The following is a 14,353-nucleotide window of genomic DNA, read 5'->3' as shown; positions in this document are numbered from 1 at the left end:
CTGCAGGGTCTGTTTCTTCAGTCTTATCTATGGTTTTTCAAGTCTCCCTCTCTGCCCAGCTGTCCCAGGGAGGGTCAGGTGCCCAGCTATCCACTCATTCACTCCTTTTCATCCCATAATTCCCCACTCTGTCATATCTGGCTCTCTCCAAATGTTTCTCTTTTAAAGGACTCCACGAAACTAATCAAGACCCACCTGGAAGGGTGGGGTCACATCTCCATCTAATCAAAGGTCACACATACAATTGGGTGCATTACATCTCTGTGGAGATAATCTATTAAAAAGTTTCCAACATACAGTATTGAATCAGGATTAAAAGAAATGGCTGCTTCCACAATTGGATCAGATTAAAACATGGCTTTTCTAGGGTACATAACACTTTCACACTGGCACAGTATTCCACTTTGAACTTATAACCATATGATTGGGATGTTTTGAATATATGCCTACATGTATGTCAAATAAACTTTAGGAGTTCTTAATGTCTCTTTTTTACAAAAATTTACCTCAATCTTGATGTAGTTGGGTTGATCAAAAAATTTAAGGGTTAAGGACCAGAAAGTTAATTTCCTTAGATGTGACAAAAGGAAAGAATTTTCCAACTACCTCAGTACAATAAGAAATCTTTCTTTAGAATACTGAAACAATTTCTTTTACTGTACAATGAATTCTAATTTGATGAAGGTTTTCAAATATGATAAAATAAAGATAAGATAAAATGAAGACAATATGACAATAGAATAAATGGAATAAATAATTCAGAGATAGGATAAAGGAAAATTATGTCTATAATGGATTGGGTAATTGGTGTATAATAAGATATTTACATTTGGCTTTACACACATAGAATCAGAGCAGTGGGTTTAACCACAATTTAAAATTTTATCACCAGTTACTTTCACTATTTCATCATGTTTGAACATCTTCACCCTATATCATTTCACCTCAAGCAATGACATATGAATTTGGTTAGACAGTAATACTAAATAGAGTACATTTTCTCTTTTTTCTAGGATAATACATTTTTAAATGATGTGTTGAAGGTAAAATACCACCTATAAGTAATTCACCTTTGAATAATTGTCTCTGATTTGAAGATCTGTAGAAATTTTTCTAAGTAACTTTCAAATCTTCTGAACATCTTTCTGTTTAAGGAAATATCATATTTGAAATAATTTATTTTGAGTGAGTGTTTTATAAATTTAAAATTGTTACACAAGTGCATTATCTAATTTAACGTGTATGGTCAATTTGTTCAAACACCATAATACATGGAATCTTGAATAGGGAGTGAGATCTTGTTTGGTTTGTACAGATTAATATGATACCCCAACATATCCCACAGTAATTTTGGCAGAGGATAAAAAAGTATTTATAAAGTTCCTGTTTTAGTTTGCTAAAGCTGCCAGAATGCAAACATAGAGATGGATTACCTTTTAATAAGCGGATTTATTTAGTTTAAAATTTCAGAGGAAAGGCAGTTAGCTTTCATCTGAACTTCTCTGTTGATGTGAAGGGACATAGTGATGACTGCTGGCCTTCTCTCCTGGCTTCTGGGTTCCAACATGATTCCTTTCTGCATCTCCAAACATGGGTCTGAGCTCTGAGTGCTTCTTGAGGTATGCTGAGCTGCTGAGCTCTCTTCTGACCTCTCTCTTTTAAGCCTCCAGCTAATTAAATTAAATGTCACTCATTGCAGAAAGCTTAGCCGACCGCAGATGTAATCTATCGTAGATGAATTTCATATGCTGATGATTTAAGTCCACAGCAACCAAACAATGGGGCATCACCACCTGGCCAAGTTGACAGCTGAATCTAACTCTGAAAGTCCTGTCAGGAAACTGAGGAGAAGGGAAGAAATATTAAATTTTCACATCTGGGGAATTCCTGATATTCTCACAAGCAATGATGAAAACCAATTCAGTAGGCTGAGCCCTTGATCTTGGGGTTTGCCCCTATGCAACTTATTCCTGAAAAGGATAAGCCAAGCCTACTTATAATTATGCCTCAGAGTTACCCCCAGAGAACCCCTTCTGTTGCTCAGATGTGGCCTCTCTCTAAGCCAACTTGTCAGGTGAACTCATTGCCCTCTTCTCTATGTGGGGCCTGACTCCCAGGGGTATAAATCCCACTGACAACATGGGACATAACTTTCAGGGAGGAGCCAGGATCCAACATCATGGAATTGAGAAAGCCTTCTTGACCAAAAGTGGGAAGAGAGAAATGAGACAAAATAAAGTTTCAGTGGCTGAGAGATTTCAAACAGAGTTGAGGGGTCATACTGGAGGTTATTCTTATGCATTATATCATTATTGCTTTTTAGTATATGCTGTATTGGAGTGGCTAGAGGGAAGTACCTGAAACTGTTGTATTCTAGTAACCTTGACACTTAAGGATGACTGTATAACTATATAGCTTTTAAACTTTGACTGTGTGATTATGAAAACTTTGTGGCTAGTGCTCCCTTTATCCAAGGCATGGACAGACAAGTGAAAAAAAAAAAAAAACAAAAAACAAAAAACAAAAAAAAAACAAGGGGCAGGCCATGGTGGCTCAGCAGGCAGACTTCTCGTCTGCCATGCCAGAGACCCAGGTTTGATTCCCAGTGCCTGCCCATGCAAAAAAAGAAGGAAAAAAAAAATAAGGATAATAAATAAATAATAGTGGAGATAAAGGGTTTATTAGTTAGGGTTCTCTAGAGAAACAGAATCAACAGGGAACACTTGCAAATATAAAATTTATAAAAGTGTCTCATGTGTCCAGGGAACTCAGAGTCCAAAATCCGCAGGACAGGCTGTGAAGCCAACGATTTTGATGGAGGGTCTGGATGAACTCCACAGGAGAAGCTCACCAGCCAAGGCAGGAAGAAAAGAGCCTGTCTCTTCTGAATCCTCCTTAAAAGGCTTCCAGGGATTAAACTGAGCATCATTCATTGCAGAAGACACTCCCCTTGGCTTATTACAAACAGAATCATGATCTAATTCTATGAAATGTCCTCACTGCAACAGACAGGCCAGCACTTGCCCAACCAGACAAACAGGTACCACCACTTGGCCAAGTTGACATATGAACCTGACCATGACAGCCCACCCTTTGTCAACTTGGTAGCTATATATATCACCTAAAACCATACCTAATTTCTAAATAAAAAACATTAAAACACACCTTTTTTTCCTTTCACCTAACAATGATCAACTGTTCTGCATATAACTGGAAACACATTAACTCTCTCCAGAATAGGGTGCAAGTCTTTGGGTAATATTCATTCTTAAACTTGATATCTTACAACTTAAATAGTATAACAGGAACAAAACAGCATCACAGTCCTCATTTCTGTAACTGAGCATGTGGTCTTAGTTCATATTTATCACTACCTTCTTCCACTACCCATTCCATGTTCCCTTTACCCCCAACAAGCACTTCACTGGCTGTGGTTCTTTGCCTCATGGGGTGACCCAAACCTTCATTCCTGAAGGTTCAGACCCATTGGTAGTCCTGCCTGGATTTGGCTGTTGCAGTTTCCTATTGATTTTAATCACAGGGCATGGTGGTACTAAAAGACGCCCTAGAGATCTCCTATATTCCAAGAAAACTCTTCTTTACCTCCATTGTGTACTTGCAGTCCTATTTCCCCCTGATAGTCAGGGTCAATCACCCCAGACAATAATGCAGTCCCCTTCTTGGCTTGTTGATCCAGGGGCATAAAAGCCCCTGGATCTACAAAGTGACCAGGTGGCAGTCTTAGATTCCAGTTCTATGGAATCATTGTTGTTTCTCCTGGTGGAAGCACTGCCCCTACTGGAACTGAAACCTGTAGACCAGCAGAGCTCAGAGTTGCAGGGACAGGAAGCAAAATTATCCTAGTGCATCGCTAGGGGTAATAGTGAGCAGTGCCACTTCCATTTCCACTCCTTGGTTCCTGGACCCATGGATCCTGGCTATGGGAGAAACAGCACCAAACAGCGGACACTGATTCAGAGCACATATGGCTTCCTGGAGAACATTACCCCCGCCTTTCAAGGTATTGCCACCCAATTGGAACCATAATTGAGTTTTCAAAAGGCCATTCTATCAATCCAGCTGCTCCTGGATAATGGGGAAAATGGTAAGACCAGAGAATTCCATGAGCATGTGCCCATTCTCACACTTCATTTGCTGTGAAGTGTGTTCCTTGGTCAGAAGCAATGCTATGTGGAATACCATGATGATAGATAAGGCATTCTGTAAGCCTGCATTGGTAGTTTTGGCAGAAGCACTGTGTGCAGGGAAAGCAAACCCATATCCAGAGTATGTGTCTATTCCAGTTAGAACAAATCACTGCCCCTTCCATGAAGGGAGTGGTCCAATGTAATCAACCTGCCACCATGTAGCTGGCTGGTCACCTCGGGGAATAGTGCCATATCAGGGGCTGAGAGTGGGTTCTCTGCTGCTGGCAGATTGTTCACTCAGCAGTGGCTGTAGCCAAGTCAGCCTTGGTGAGTGGAAGCCCATGTTGCTGAGCCCATGCATAACCTCCATCCCTACCAGCATGACCACTTTGTTCTTGAGCCCACTGGTCAATGACAGGAGTTGCTGAGGAAAGAGGCTGACTGGTATCCACAGAACGGGTCATCTTATCTACTTGATTATTAAAACCTTCCTCTGTTGAAGTCACCCTCTGGTGTGCATTCACATGGAACACAAATATGTTCATGTTTTTAACCTACTCAGAAAGGTCTATCCACGTACTTCTTCCTCAAACCTCTTTGTCACCAATTTTCCAATTATGGTCTTTCCAAGTCTGACCAACCATCCAAACCATTAGCAACAGCCCATGAGTCAGAATACAAATGCACCTCTGGCCAGTTTTCCTTCCAAGCAAAATGAACAACCTGGTGCACTGCTCAAAGTTTTGCCCACTGGGAGGATTTCTCTTCACCACTGTCCTTCAAGGACACCCCAGAAAGGGGTTGCTGTGCTGCAGCCATCCACTTTCAGGTGGTACCTTCATATCATGCTGAACCATCTGTAAACCAGGCCCAAGTTCTCTCTTCCTCAGTCAATTCACTCTAAGGAACTCCCCAAGAAGCCATAGCTCTGGACTAAGAAAGAGAAGGCAGTGTGGCAGAAGTGGAGACCATGGGCATTTGGGCCACTTCTTCTTGTAACTTACTTGTGCCTTCAGGACCTGCTCTGGCCATATCTCATATATACCATTTCCATTTTCCAATGGAGTGCTGCTGTGCATGCCCAACTTTATGGCTTGGTGGGTCAGACAACACCCAGCCCATGATAGGCAACTTAGGTCTCATGGTAACTTGGTGGTCCATGATTAAGCATTCAATCTCTACTAAGGCCCAGTAGCAGGCCAAAAGCTGTTTCTCAAAAGGAGAACAGTTATCTGCAGCAGATGGTAAGGCTTTGCTCCAAAATCCTAAGGGTCTGCATTGTGATTCTCCTATAGGGGCCTGCCAAAAGCTCCAAAAAGCATCTGTATTTGCCACTGACACTTCTTGCACCATTGGATCTGCTGGATCATATGGCCCAAGTGGCAGAGCAGCTTGTACAGCAGCCTAGACTGTCGCAGAGCCTCCTCTTCTTTTTCAGGTCCCCACTCAAAATTAGCAGGTTTTCTGGTCACTCAATAAATGGGCCAGAGTAGCACACCCAAATGAGGGACATGTTGTTGCCAAAATCCAAAGAGACCAACTAGGCATTGTACCTCTTTTTTGGTCATAAGAGGGGCCAGATGCAGCAACTTGTCCTTCACCTTAGAAGGGATGTCTTGACATGCCCCACACCACTGCACACCTAGAAATTTCACTGAGGTGGTAAGCCCCTGTATTTTTGTTGGATTTGTCTCCCATCTTCTGACATACAAATGCCTTATCAATAAGTCCAGAGTAGTTGTTACTTCTTGCTCACTCGGTCCAATCAACATGATATCATCAATATAATGGACCAGTGTGAGGGAGAAATGATCAAGGTCCCTACAGACAAGATTATGACATAGAACTGGAGAATTGATATACCCCTGAGGTAGGACAGTGAAAGTATATTGCTGACCTTGCCAGCTGAAAGCAAACTGTTTCTGGAAGTCTTTACTAATAGCTATTGAGAAAAAAAGCATTTGTCAGATCAATAGCTACATACCAGGTACCAGGGGATGTATTGATTTGTTCAAGCAATGATACCACATCTGTAACAGAAGCTGCAATTGGAGTTACCACCTGGGTGAGCTTATCATAATCCACTGTCATCTTCCAAGACCCAATTGTTTTCTGCACAGGCCAAATAGAGTTGAATGGGGACGTGGTAGGAAACACCACCCCTGCATCCTTCAAGTCCTTAAGAATGGCAGTAATCTCTGCAATCCCTCCAGGAATCCAGTATTGCTTCTGATTTACTATTTTGCTAGGTAGGGGCAGTTTTAGTGGCTTCCACTTGGCCTTTCCAATCATAACAGCCCTCACTGCCTGATTTAGAGAGCCAAAGTGGGGATTCTACCAGTTGCAAACTGGAATTGTCTATTCCAGAATACTGTCTATACTACAGAATGGGTCCCAGGGCCCACTGGACCCACTGTGAGATGGACCTTAGCTAAAATTCCATTGATTGCCTGGCCTCCATAAGCCCCCACTCTGACTGGTGGACCAGAGTGATATTTTGGGTCCCCTGGAATTAATGTCACTTCTGAACCAATGTCTAATAATCCATGAAATATCTGATCATTTCCTTTCCCCCAGTGCACAGTTACCCCAGTAAAAGGCCATCGATCTCCTTGGGGAATGCTTGGAGGAAGATGAACAGTATAAATTTGTGGCAGTGAAACAGGGTTCTCCCCCAAAGGGACCTGGCCTCCCCTTCATTCAAGGAGCTCTGGGTCTGCAAACTGTCTCAAGTCTGGAAATTGATTAAGGGGCTGTGACTCTGTGTTTTTGTAATTTGTGTTAGACTTCTGTTCACTTGACCTAGAACTCTTTTGTTTATACAGCTTGAACAGGAATTTAGTAGATTGCCCTTCTATTGTATTTTTACAATACATGATTTAATAGCCAATGCCACAGATCTCTCTAAGTCGTATAATTTTGACTCCTGCTTTGAGTTTGCTGTCTATTATAATAGCTACATCTACCCTGTCTTTGGTGATTAAGTGCTGCCACCTGACTTCTGCCAATTCAGGATCCCATCATCTCCACTGTGTTTAAGGATTCCAGCTCAGTGACAGCAGTTCCTACAGTAATATCTGACCTACAGAGAAGTACAACTACAGAGCTCTTCAGGCATGATGGTGCTAGTCTCACAAACTTATTTCTCTCTGTTCTGGTAAAATGTGCGTCCTCCAGACATTCCTGGGGTGTAAGATCAGGCTTTGCATGATAAATCCACTCTAACATTCCAATCTCTCTAAGCCTCTGGATCCTCTCATCTACATTATACCAGGGCAGTTCTGGCATTTCAAACCTAGGTGATGTTGGCCACCTTTTGATCCATGTTTCAACCAACCATCCAAACAAATTGTTAATACCTTTTCTAACTGTAACACTGAATGCAGAATCTGTACTAGCGGGCCCATATCAATAAATTCAGCCTGATCTACTCTTATTTTCCTCCTACCACTATCCTACACCCTTAAAATCCATTGCCACACATATTCCCCTAATTTCTGTCTATATAAATTGGAAAATTCACACAGTTCTTTTGAAGTATAACATACCTCCTCATGTATGGTACTTTGTATCTCACCTTTAAGAGCCTGCTGGGACTTTAGTCTAGTTGTAAATTTGGAAGAAATGAGGGGTGGTGGGGGTGGGTCATGAAAAGAATTAGAAATATCTTCCAAGTCATTTGCTTCAGGGCCTTCATTTGCAGTTTCATCTGGTGGAAAAGGATTAATCACTTTAGGGCTAATCCCTTCAGGAGGAGGTTGGGTGGCCAACTCCTCAAGGCAGGCTGGAGGTGGGGTGGTTATGTCTTCAGGGTAGAGTATTACAGGGTTATCTAGAGAAGACTCAGCATGACCTAGAATTTCAACCTCACCCCCGGCATCATTATCAACACATATGTTGCCATCCCTTTTTTCAGGATCCCACTCCTTTCCAGTCAATGCCCTCATTTTAACAGCAGACACCATGCAACATTGAGATTTCAGTTTATGTTGTAAAGTTGCTACTCTACAATAAGATTCTGAGTCTGATTTTCAGAGATCTCAAGTCTACAGCTACAGGAAATAAGATTTTCCTTCAGGACACTCATAGAAGCTTCAACATCTGCCTGACAGCACTTAAGCTTCTCGTTTGAAGCCTTAAACCCTTCCCTTTCATTCCTTAATGTAGCCAGTGTATCTAACAACAACCAGCCAGCATCTCTATACTTCTTATTTCCACAAAACTCTGCAAGGGTATCAAAAATTATCCCCAAGAGCCTGACTTCATACAAGTGAAGCATTAGGAGAATCGAATGGTGATATTTTGACCATCTCTTTTGCCAACTCACTCCATGGATTGGGAGTGTCATTCTGATTATGGGAATCAGAGTCCTTCTTGCCTTTGAGTCCAGTCAGAGTAGAAAACCATTCATAAAAACCCAATTTTACAATTCTGTTTCTTAGGAACCACTTCTAGTACCAAGATGCATTAGTTAGGGTTTTCTAGAGGAACAGAATTAACAGGAAGCACTTGCAAATATAAAATTTATGAAAATGTCTCACATGACTGCAGGAATGCAGAGTCCAAAACCTGCAGGACAGGCTGTGAAGCCAACGATTCTGATGGAGGATCTGGATGAACTAATATTGCAATACTGGTGGTCAATGAGAGGGAGGGATATGGGATGTATGGTTTTTCCTTTTTTCTTTTGATTTTTTTTCTTTCTGTAGTGATGCAAATATTCTAAAATGGTCGTGGTGATGAGTGCACAGCTATATGATGATATTGTGAGCCACTGATTGTATACTTTGGATGGACTACATGATGTGTGAAGATATCTTGATAAAAAATTGGTACACAAGTCCTTATTATCATAATTGTGAAGTAATCACTAATTTTAAGAAGTCCCCTAAATATGTTTTATATCAATTTTCTTGATTCTAAGATGTCAATAATATGGAAACATTTTTAATAATATATCAGGATATTTACTTATATCATTTTTCCATCAACATATCAAAGTCACTTAATAGTGATTATATTGGCCATTTCCCTTGATTGGTGGGAGGTTCTTCCACTGAAGGTTCCCATGGTTTCTACTGTATTATTTTTCTAACCAGACTTAGTTCACCTTCAGCCTGAAGATTCACCTCTTCTATTTGACCATGCTGAAGCTTGTCTTTAGTTTTTTTTTAACATTTGGTTAACAGTATTCAGATTCTCATTTGCAATCTGTTCTGTATACTTTCCATATGCTACATTTTTTTAGAGATTTGCTCAAGAACATCAAAGATCTTTGTGTACAATATTCTTAGCCTTTGATGTGGACTATCACTTACAGCCAATCCCTTAAGGCCAGTGGTCTTCTTCAGAAAAACTTCTATGACAGCACTGACAAGCCAATGAATTGCAGCTCTCTCTCTTCCTTCCATTTCCATGTGAGATTTCCACAATTCCACTCTGAAGACCATAAAATAAAAGCAGTACTCATCAGTTTGTTCCCATTCCTGAAATGAAGAAGGAAAGAATGGAGATTTCTCTTCTGCCTTCGCTGCCACCAAGCTCCAATGCTCTAGTCCAAGATGTATGATGGGACAATGTGTGGTTTAGGAGATTAGGGGATGAGGGGTTGGCACACAGAGCATTGATCCAAGAAATGAGAAGTTTCTATCTAAGAGAAATGCAATAATTGGTTGGAGAGTATAAAGAGAAGGTTTTTAACAGCCTTAAAGACCCGAGCAATGGTATGGGTCATCAACAGATTTAAGTGTCTGTACCCTCTGTTTGGCTACTTTTTGAAAGTGAGAATACAATAGATAAAGTTATTTTTGTACTACTCTATGACAAGTGTTCATGGGATGCCTACTAGTGGTGTTGGGGATTTCACAGACAGAAGTTAAATTAAAAAACATTGCACTGAGGAAAGAATTGATTATTTTACCTCTCTTAGTGTCTTGATTGACTGAAGGAATTGCAAGGAGACGTAGAGGTTGTAAAAACTGCAATGTACATCACACCATTGAGCTTAGGTAAAATACCAAGACTTGCTGTGGAGTGAACCCACCATTCCCAAAAGCACAAGGAAAGAAAATGGAATTCTGGATAAACTGGAGCAACAATTGCTGTGGGGAAAGAAAAAAAAAAGATTTTCCCCCTTCTCCTTAGGAGTGTCCTGAATTGCTTACATCCTTGCAGGCCAGTAGTCAATATTCTCATCACAAACGACCAAAGGAACTATGCACCTAACTGCCATCCTTTCTGATCTTGCTTTTTCATCACTTTTTACATTCGTGTTCCATCCATACTAATTTCTTTGATGCTGTACCCATTCTTCCCTCTACCTTTGTTTTTCTTTCTTCTTTCCCCTCTTCATTGCCTTTCTTAAAGCTTCCTCATTTACTCAGGCTCTGGCTGAGAACAGATCCAACTAGTAGGCCTAGCGCTCAGAGGCATATCACTGATAGGGGAAGAGTAGGAAGGAGAAGGAGGATTTAAGGTCTTAAGTATTATTTGAGGTTGTGTGGTAGGTTTTGTTTGTCTGCTTGTTTTTGCATATGGATGTCCAGTAAGATGCTCCAACACCATTACTGAAAAGTCTGTCCCTTCTTCACTGAAATGCTTTGCACTTTTGTCAAAAATCAATTGTCCTTATTAGTGTGCGTCTGCTGTTACACTCCTTATGCTGTTCCATTGATCTGTCTATCTTTATGCCATAGATGTTTGAAGCAGCTCTACTCATAATGGCCCTGACTGGAGACAAGCCAAATTTTCTTCAATACAAATGGACTACTATTAGTTAGCAATAAAAGGGAACAAATTATCTATACACTCCACAATTTGGATAATTTTAAATGCATTATATTGAGTAAAAAAAGTCATTGTATGCTTTTTTTGAAAAGACAAAATTATAGTGATCGAGGGAGTACTTTGGTGATGAAACTGTGTTGAATTCATCTTTGTGGTCATGGTTATGCAAATCAGTATGTGTATTAAAATTCTAGAATTTTACACCAAAACATTAATTTTACTGTAAAACAATTTTTTTAAATTAAAAAAAGAAGAAAAAACATCTTGGAAGCAAGGCACAAAAGCATACACCCTGGGAATTAACAGACTGGATTTCTTTTCTCCATTCTTGGTTTCAGACCTCAATTTCTCTGTCTTAAGATGAAGATTGTGAACTCAGAAAGAGCCTTTCTATCTTGCTGTTCCTTAATTCCAAAGATCTATAGACGTAATCATGTGCATATTTCTGTGCACACACACTCATGGTCCTAGGCAAACAGATTTTGTCTTTGTATTCCAACAACCCTAGCTCCCTTGACCCCAAAGTCTGTAACTGAGAAGTTAAGATTTACCAAATGATTATGATAACTGAACAATTATATAGAACTTTCTTTTCACTTTCTAGTGTATCAGGATAGCCAGAGGAAAATACCTTAAACTGCTGAGCTTTAATCTGGCTGCCTTGATCTTTGATAATGACTGTATAACTATATACAGCCTTTATCTTGTGATTATAAAAACCCTGTAACTGACCTTCACTTGTACCCCTCTATCTTGTTTTCCAACGTTAGAGTCTTGTGATCAATAAAGACAACCCTAATAAGTCAGCAGAGAACTAATCCACTCCAATTCCAAAAGTATCTTGTGAAATAAAGCTGGGTCTAACCAAAATTGGCCTGTGTGACATGTGCAGTAGCTTAAACTTTAAGCTATAAGTGAACTACACTTCATTATAATACTGAAAATCACACCCATCATCATATTAAGGCCACCATTCTCTTACACACGTTCTGTGACCTATCTTGTAATCAATCTGCACATGCTTACTGGAATTTGGGGAGACAGAGTTTTAGGCCAACAAGCCATCTGATCTGCTTCAAACCTAGCAATTAACTCTTTCTCTCTTGAAATCCCAGTGTCAAGACCTCTGTTAGAAGAAATAAAACAAAGCAGTTTCTTTGTCTAAGAGATTTCAAATGAAGACAGGAAGTCAAACTGGAGGTCACTTTTATGCAATCTCAGCTGAATATCACAAACTACCACAGCCTGTAAAGCCTCAAGCAACAATGTTCCTGAAAACCCTAAGGACACCTGGATATCATACACGAACCACAAGGTAAAGAGTGTCAATACTATCTAATGTGAAAGACAACTGGAGTATTCCAAATATCTAGCAACCAAAGACAACTCGTAGATTGTTTTTCTTTAAAAACCCTCATCTGGAAATGCCAAGGCAGGACATGATTTAAGTTTCTACTTGAATCTGTGCTCCCTGAATTGCAATTCTAAAACCCAAAATAATGCCTCTATTGCCATATAGCATAGTTTTTTATTTCTCAGTTGATACCTCCCCTTAAAAAAATAGCTTGGCAATATTTGTTGTATGGAGAGGGGACGTTGAGGGAGGTGGGGAAGAGAGGGTGCCAAACATGTTGGCCTGATGCACGGCCCAGCTCTCCATCTCCTTTGGGCATCTGTTTCCCATGAAGCTTAGGAAATTCCTGTTGCCTCTTTGCATTAGTCTTTGCTGTCTGTGTGCTCTGAGCCAAGACAGAAACCCCCTGGGCACTCAGAGACCAGGAAGCAGAATGAGCCCAAAGGGAGGCTAGCTGCCAGTTTTGATTCTCAGAGGCTATCTAAAGTTGTCTGAGAACAAAATCTGCCTGAGAATTGTATTTGAAGTTTGCTAGGCTGATCCAGACATCCAAACATGGCTACATGGTCAGAGGATAACACTGAACTAAACCAGAGCTTCTCTGACATGACTTTCTAGCACTGTCTACCCACCCATAGCCAAACCACTGTACAACACTGCTAAATAGAGGTGAAAGCTCATCTAAAGAGTCATTAGTGTACGTGAACTTTGGGATTACCAAATCCACCTTCCCCACTTTACCTCCCATTTCTCAGATTATGAAACTCTGATCTCAGAGAGCGATACAGACTTGCCTTAGGGACACAGGGGTAGTCAATAGTAAGGCTAGGACTAAATCAGGGCCTGGGGCCCTATTGCATGCATCAGGGAAGGTGGAAATGAAAGAAGGAAATGGAGCCTTAGTATAGGTCCTGCCCAGCCTTATAGCAAGAAGAAACTAGAGAAGGAATGATAAATGGGTGTGGTAGTCACTACCTGCACTAGTAAAATGTACCGAGTGACTCTGTCCATTCAGATTAACAATGCCTTCTTATTTATCGTTAAGAAGACAATAAGGGAGTGGGAAGGAGACACCTTCCCCACCTACACTTACTGTAAGCCACACACAAACCAAAAGTACCTATGGATTTACTGAATGATTTGCAGACATACCATGCAATGGATTCCCTTAGAAAGTGGCTCCCAGGAAACAGTTTTGAGATACTTCCAGGACATTGTCTAGTCTTAGGAAGGTACACTTTCCTCCTTTACCTGCCAGTTAGGACCTCCATCAGGAATCAGGAATCGTGCTGATTCTGTGAGACAGAATGTAACTGCCCCATATTAGTGATGGGTTTCCGAAAGTAGTACTGAAGTCTGCTTCCCTGGGGATACAGACCTTGGGCATATGGATTTAGAGCTCCTTAGTGTTCCCACTTGCTGTGTGAGGTGGAATCCATCAAAGGAGGCAAGGGTGGGAATTGGGAGCAACATTTCATTTCACAGTTAGAGAGAAAGTTCAAAGCGTAGTTACTGGCGGAAGCACCATAAGGGAAACAAGAACAGATTGTGACTATCATTTGCTCTGTTAATTAAGAGACTGATTTGTTTTTGATGTAGGGTAGGGCTAGGCTAGGGGACAAGTGATTACTGGGACTGCAGGAGATTAGCCATCCAAAAAGCAAAAAGGCAGAAGACATTATAATTGTGTCAATCTTCATAAAGTGGCCAGGTCCCAGGCATAGCTGAGATGTGTTGACCTGTCCACTGAGTATGTGTAATTCCTGAAGATTGTTTGGTTTGAGGAATCTATTTAAAATTAACATGATTCTTCTTAGAAGAACCACTGGCAATGGTCATTTTGGCCCTCAAGCAGGTACCTACCTTAAGATTTCAGCTATTCAATTTTTAAATTAATCTACTTGGGGTTATTCTCCCAGAGACCCTTTATCTGTGGGGGTAGCAATAGCTCCCAACATTTGTTCTACAGAACAGAGCCTTCTCATCTGCTGCCAGATGACTAAAGAATTCCTCTCCCTGCTTGCACCAAATCCCTATGGGCTAAGGCTCAATCTTTCCTCTCTTA

The 14,353-nt window shown here is 40.8% G+C and overlaps 1 pseudogene; it reads right to left on the bottom strand.

Moving 5' to 3' along the window:
• Positions 1–9,163: 9,163 nt before the first annotated feature.
• LOC143654913 (NADH dehydrogenase [ubiquinone] 1 alpha subcomplex subunit 5-like) lies at positions 9,164–13,036 on the bottom strand (annotated as a pseudogene).
• Positions 13,037–14,353: the final 1,317 nt, after the last annotated feature.

This window comes from Tamandua tetradactyla, chromosome 14, assembly GCF_023851605.1.
Source record: "Tamandua tetradactyla isolate mTamTet1 chromosome 14, mTamTet1.pri, whole genome shotgun sequence".
NCBI lineage: Eukaryota > Metazoa > Chordata > Mammalia > Pilosa > Myrmecophagidae > Tamandua > Tamandua tetradactyla.
The sequence above is the reverse complement of the archived record's forward strand: the minus strand, read 5'-3'. Positions and strand labels throughout refer to the sequence as shown.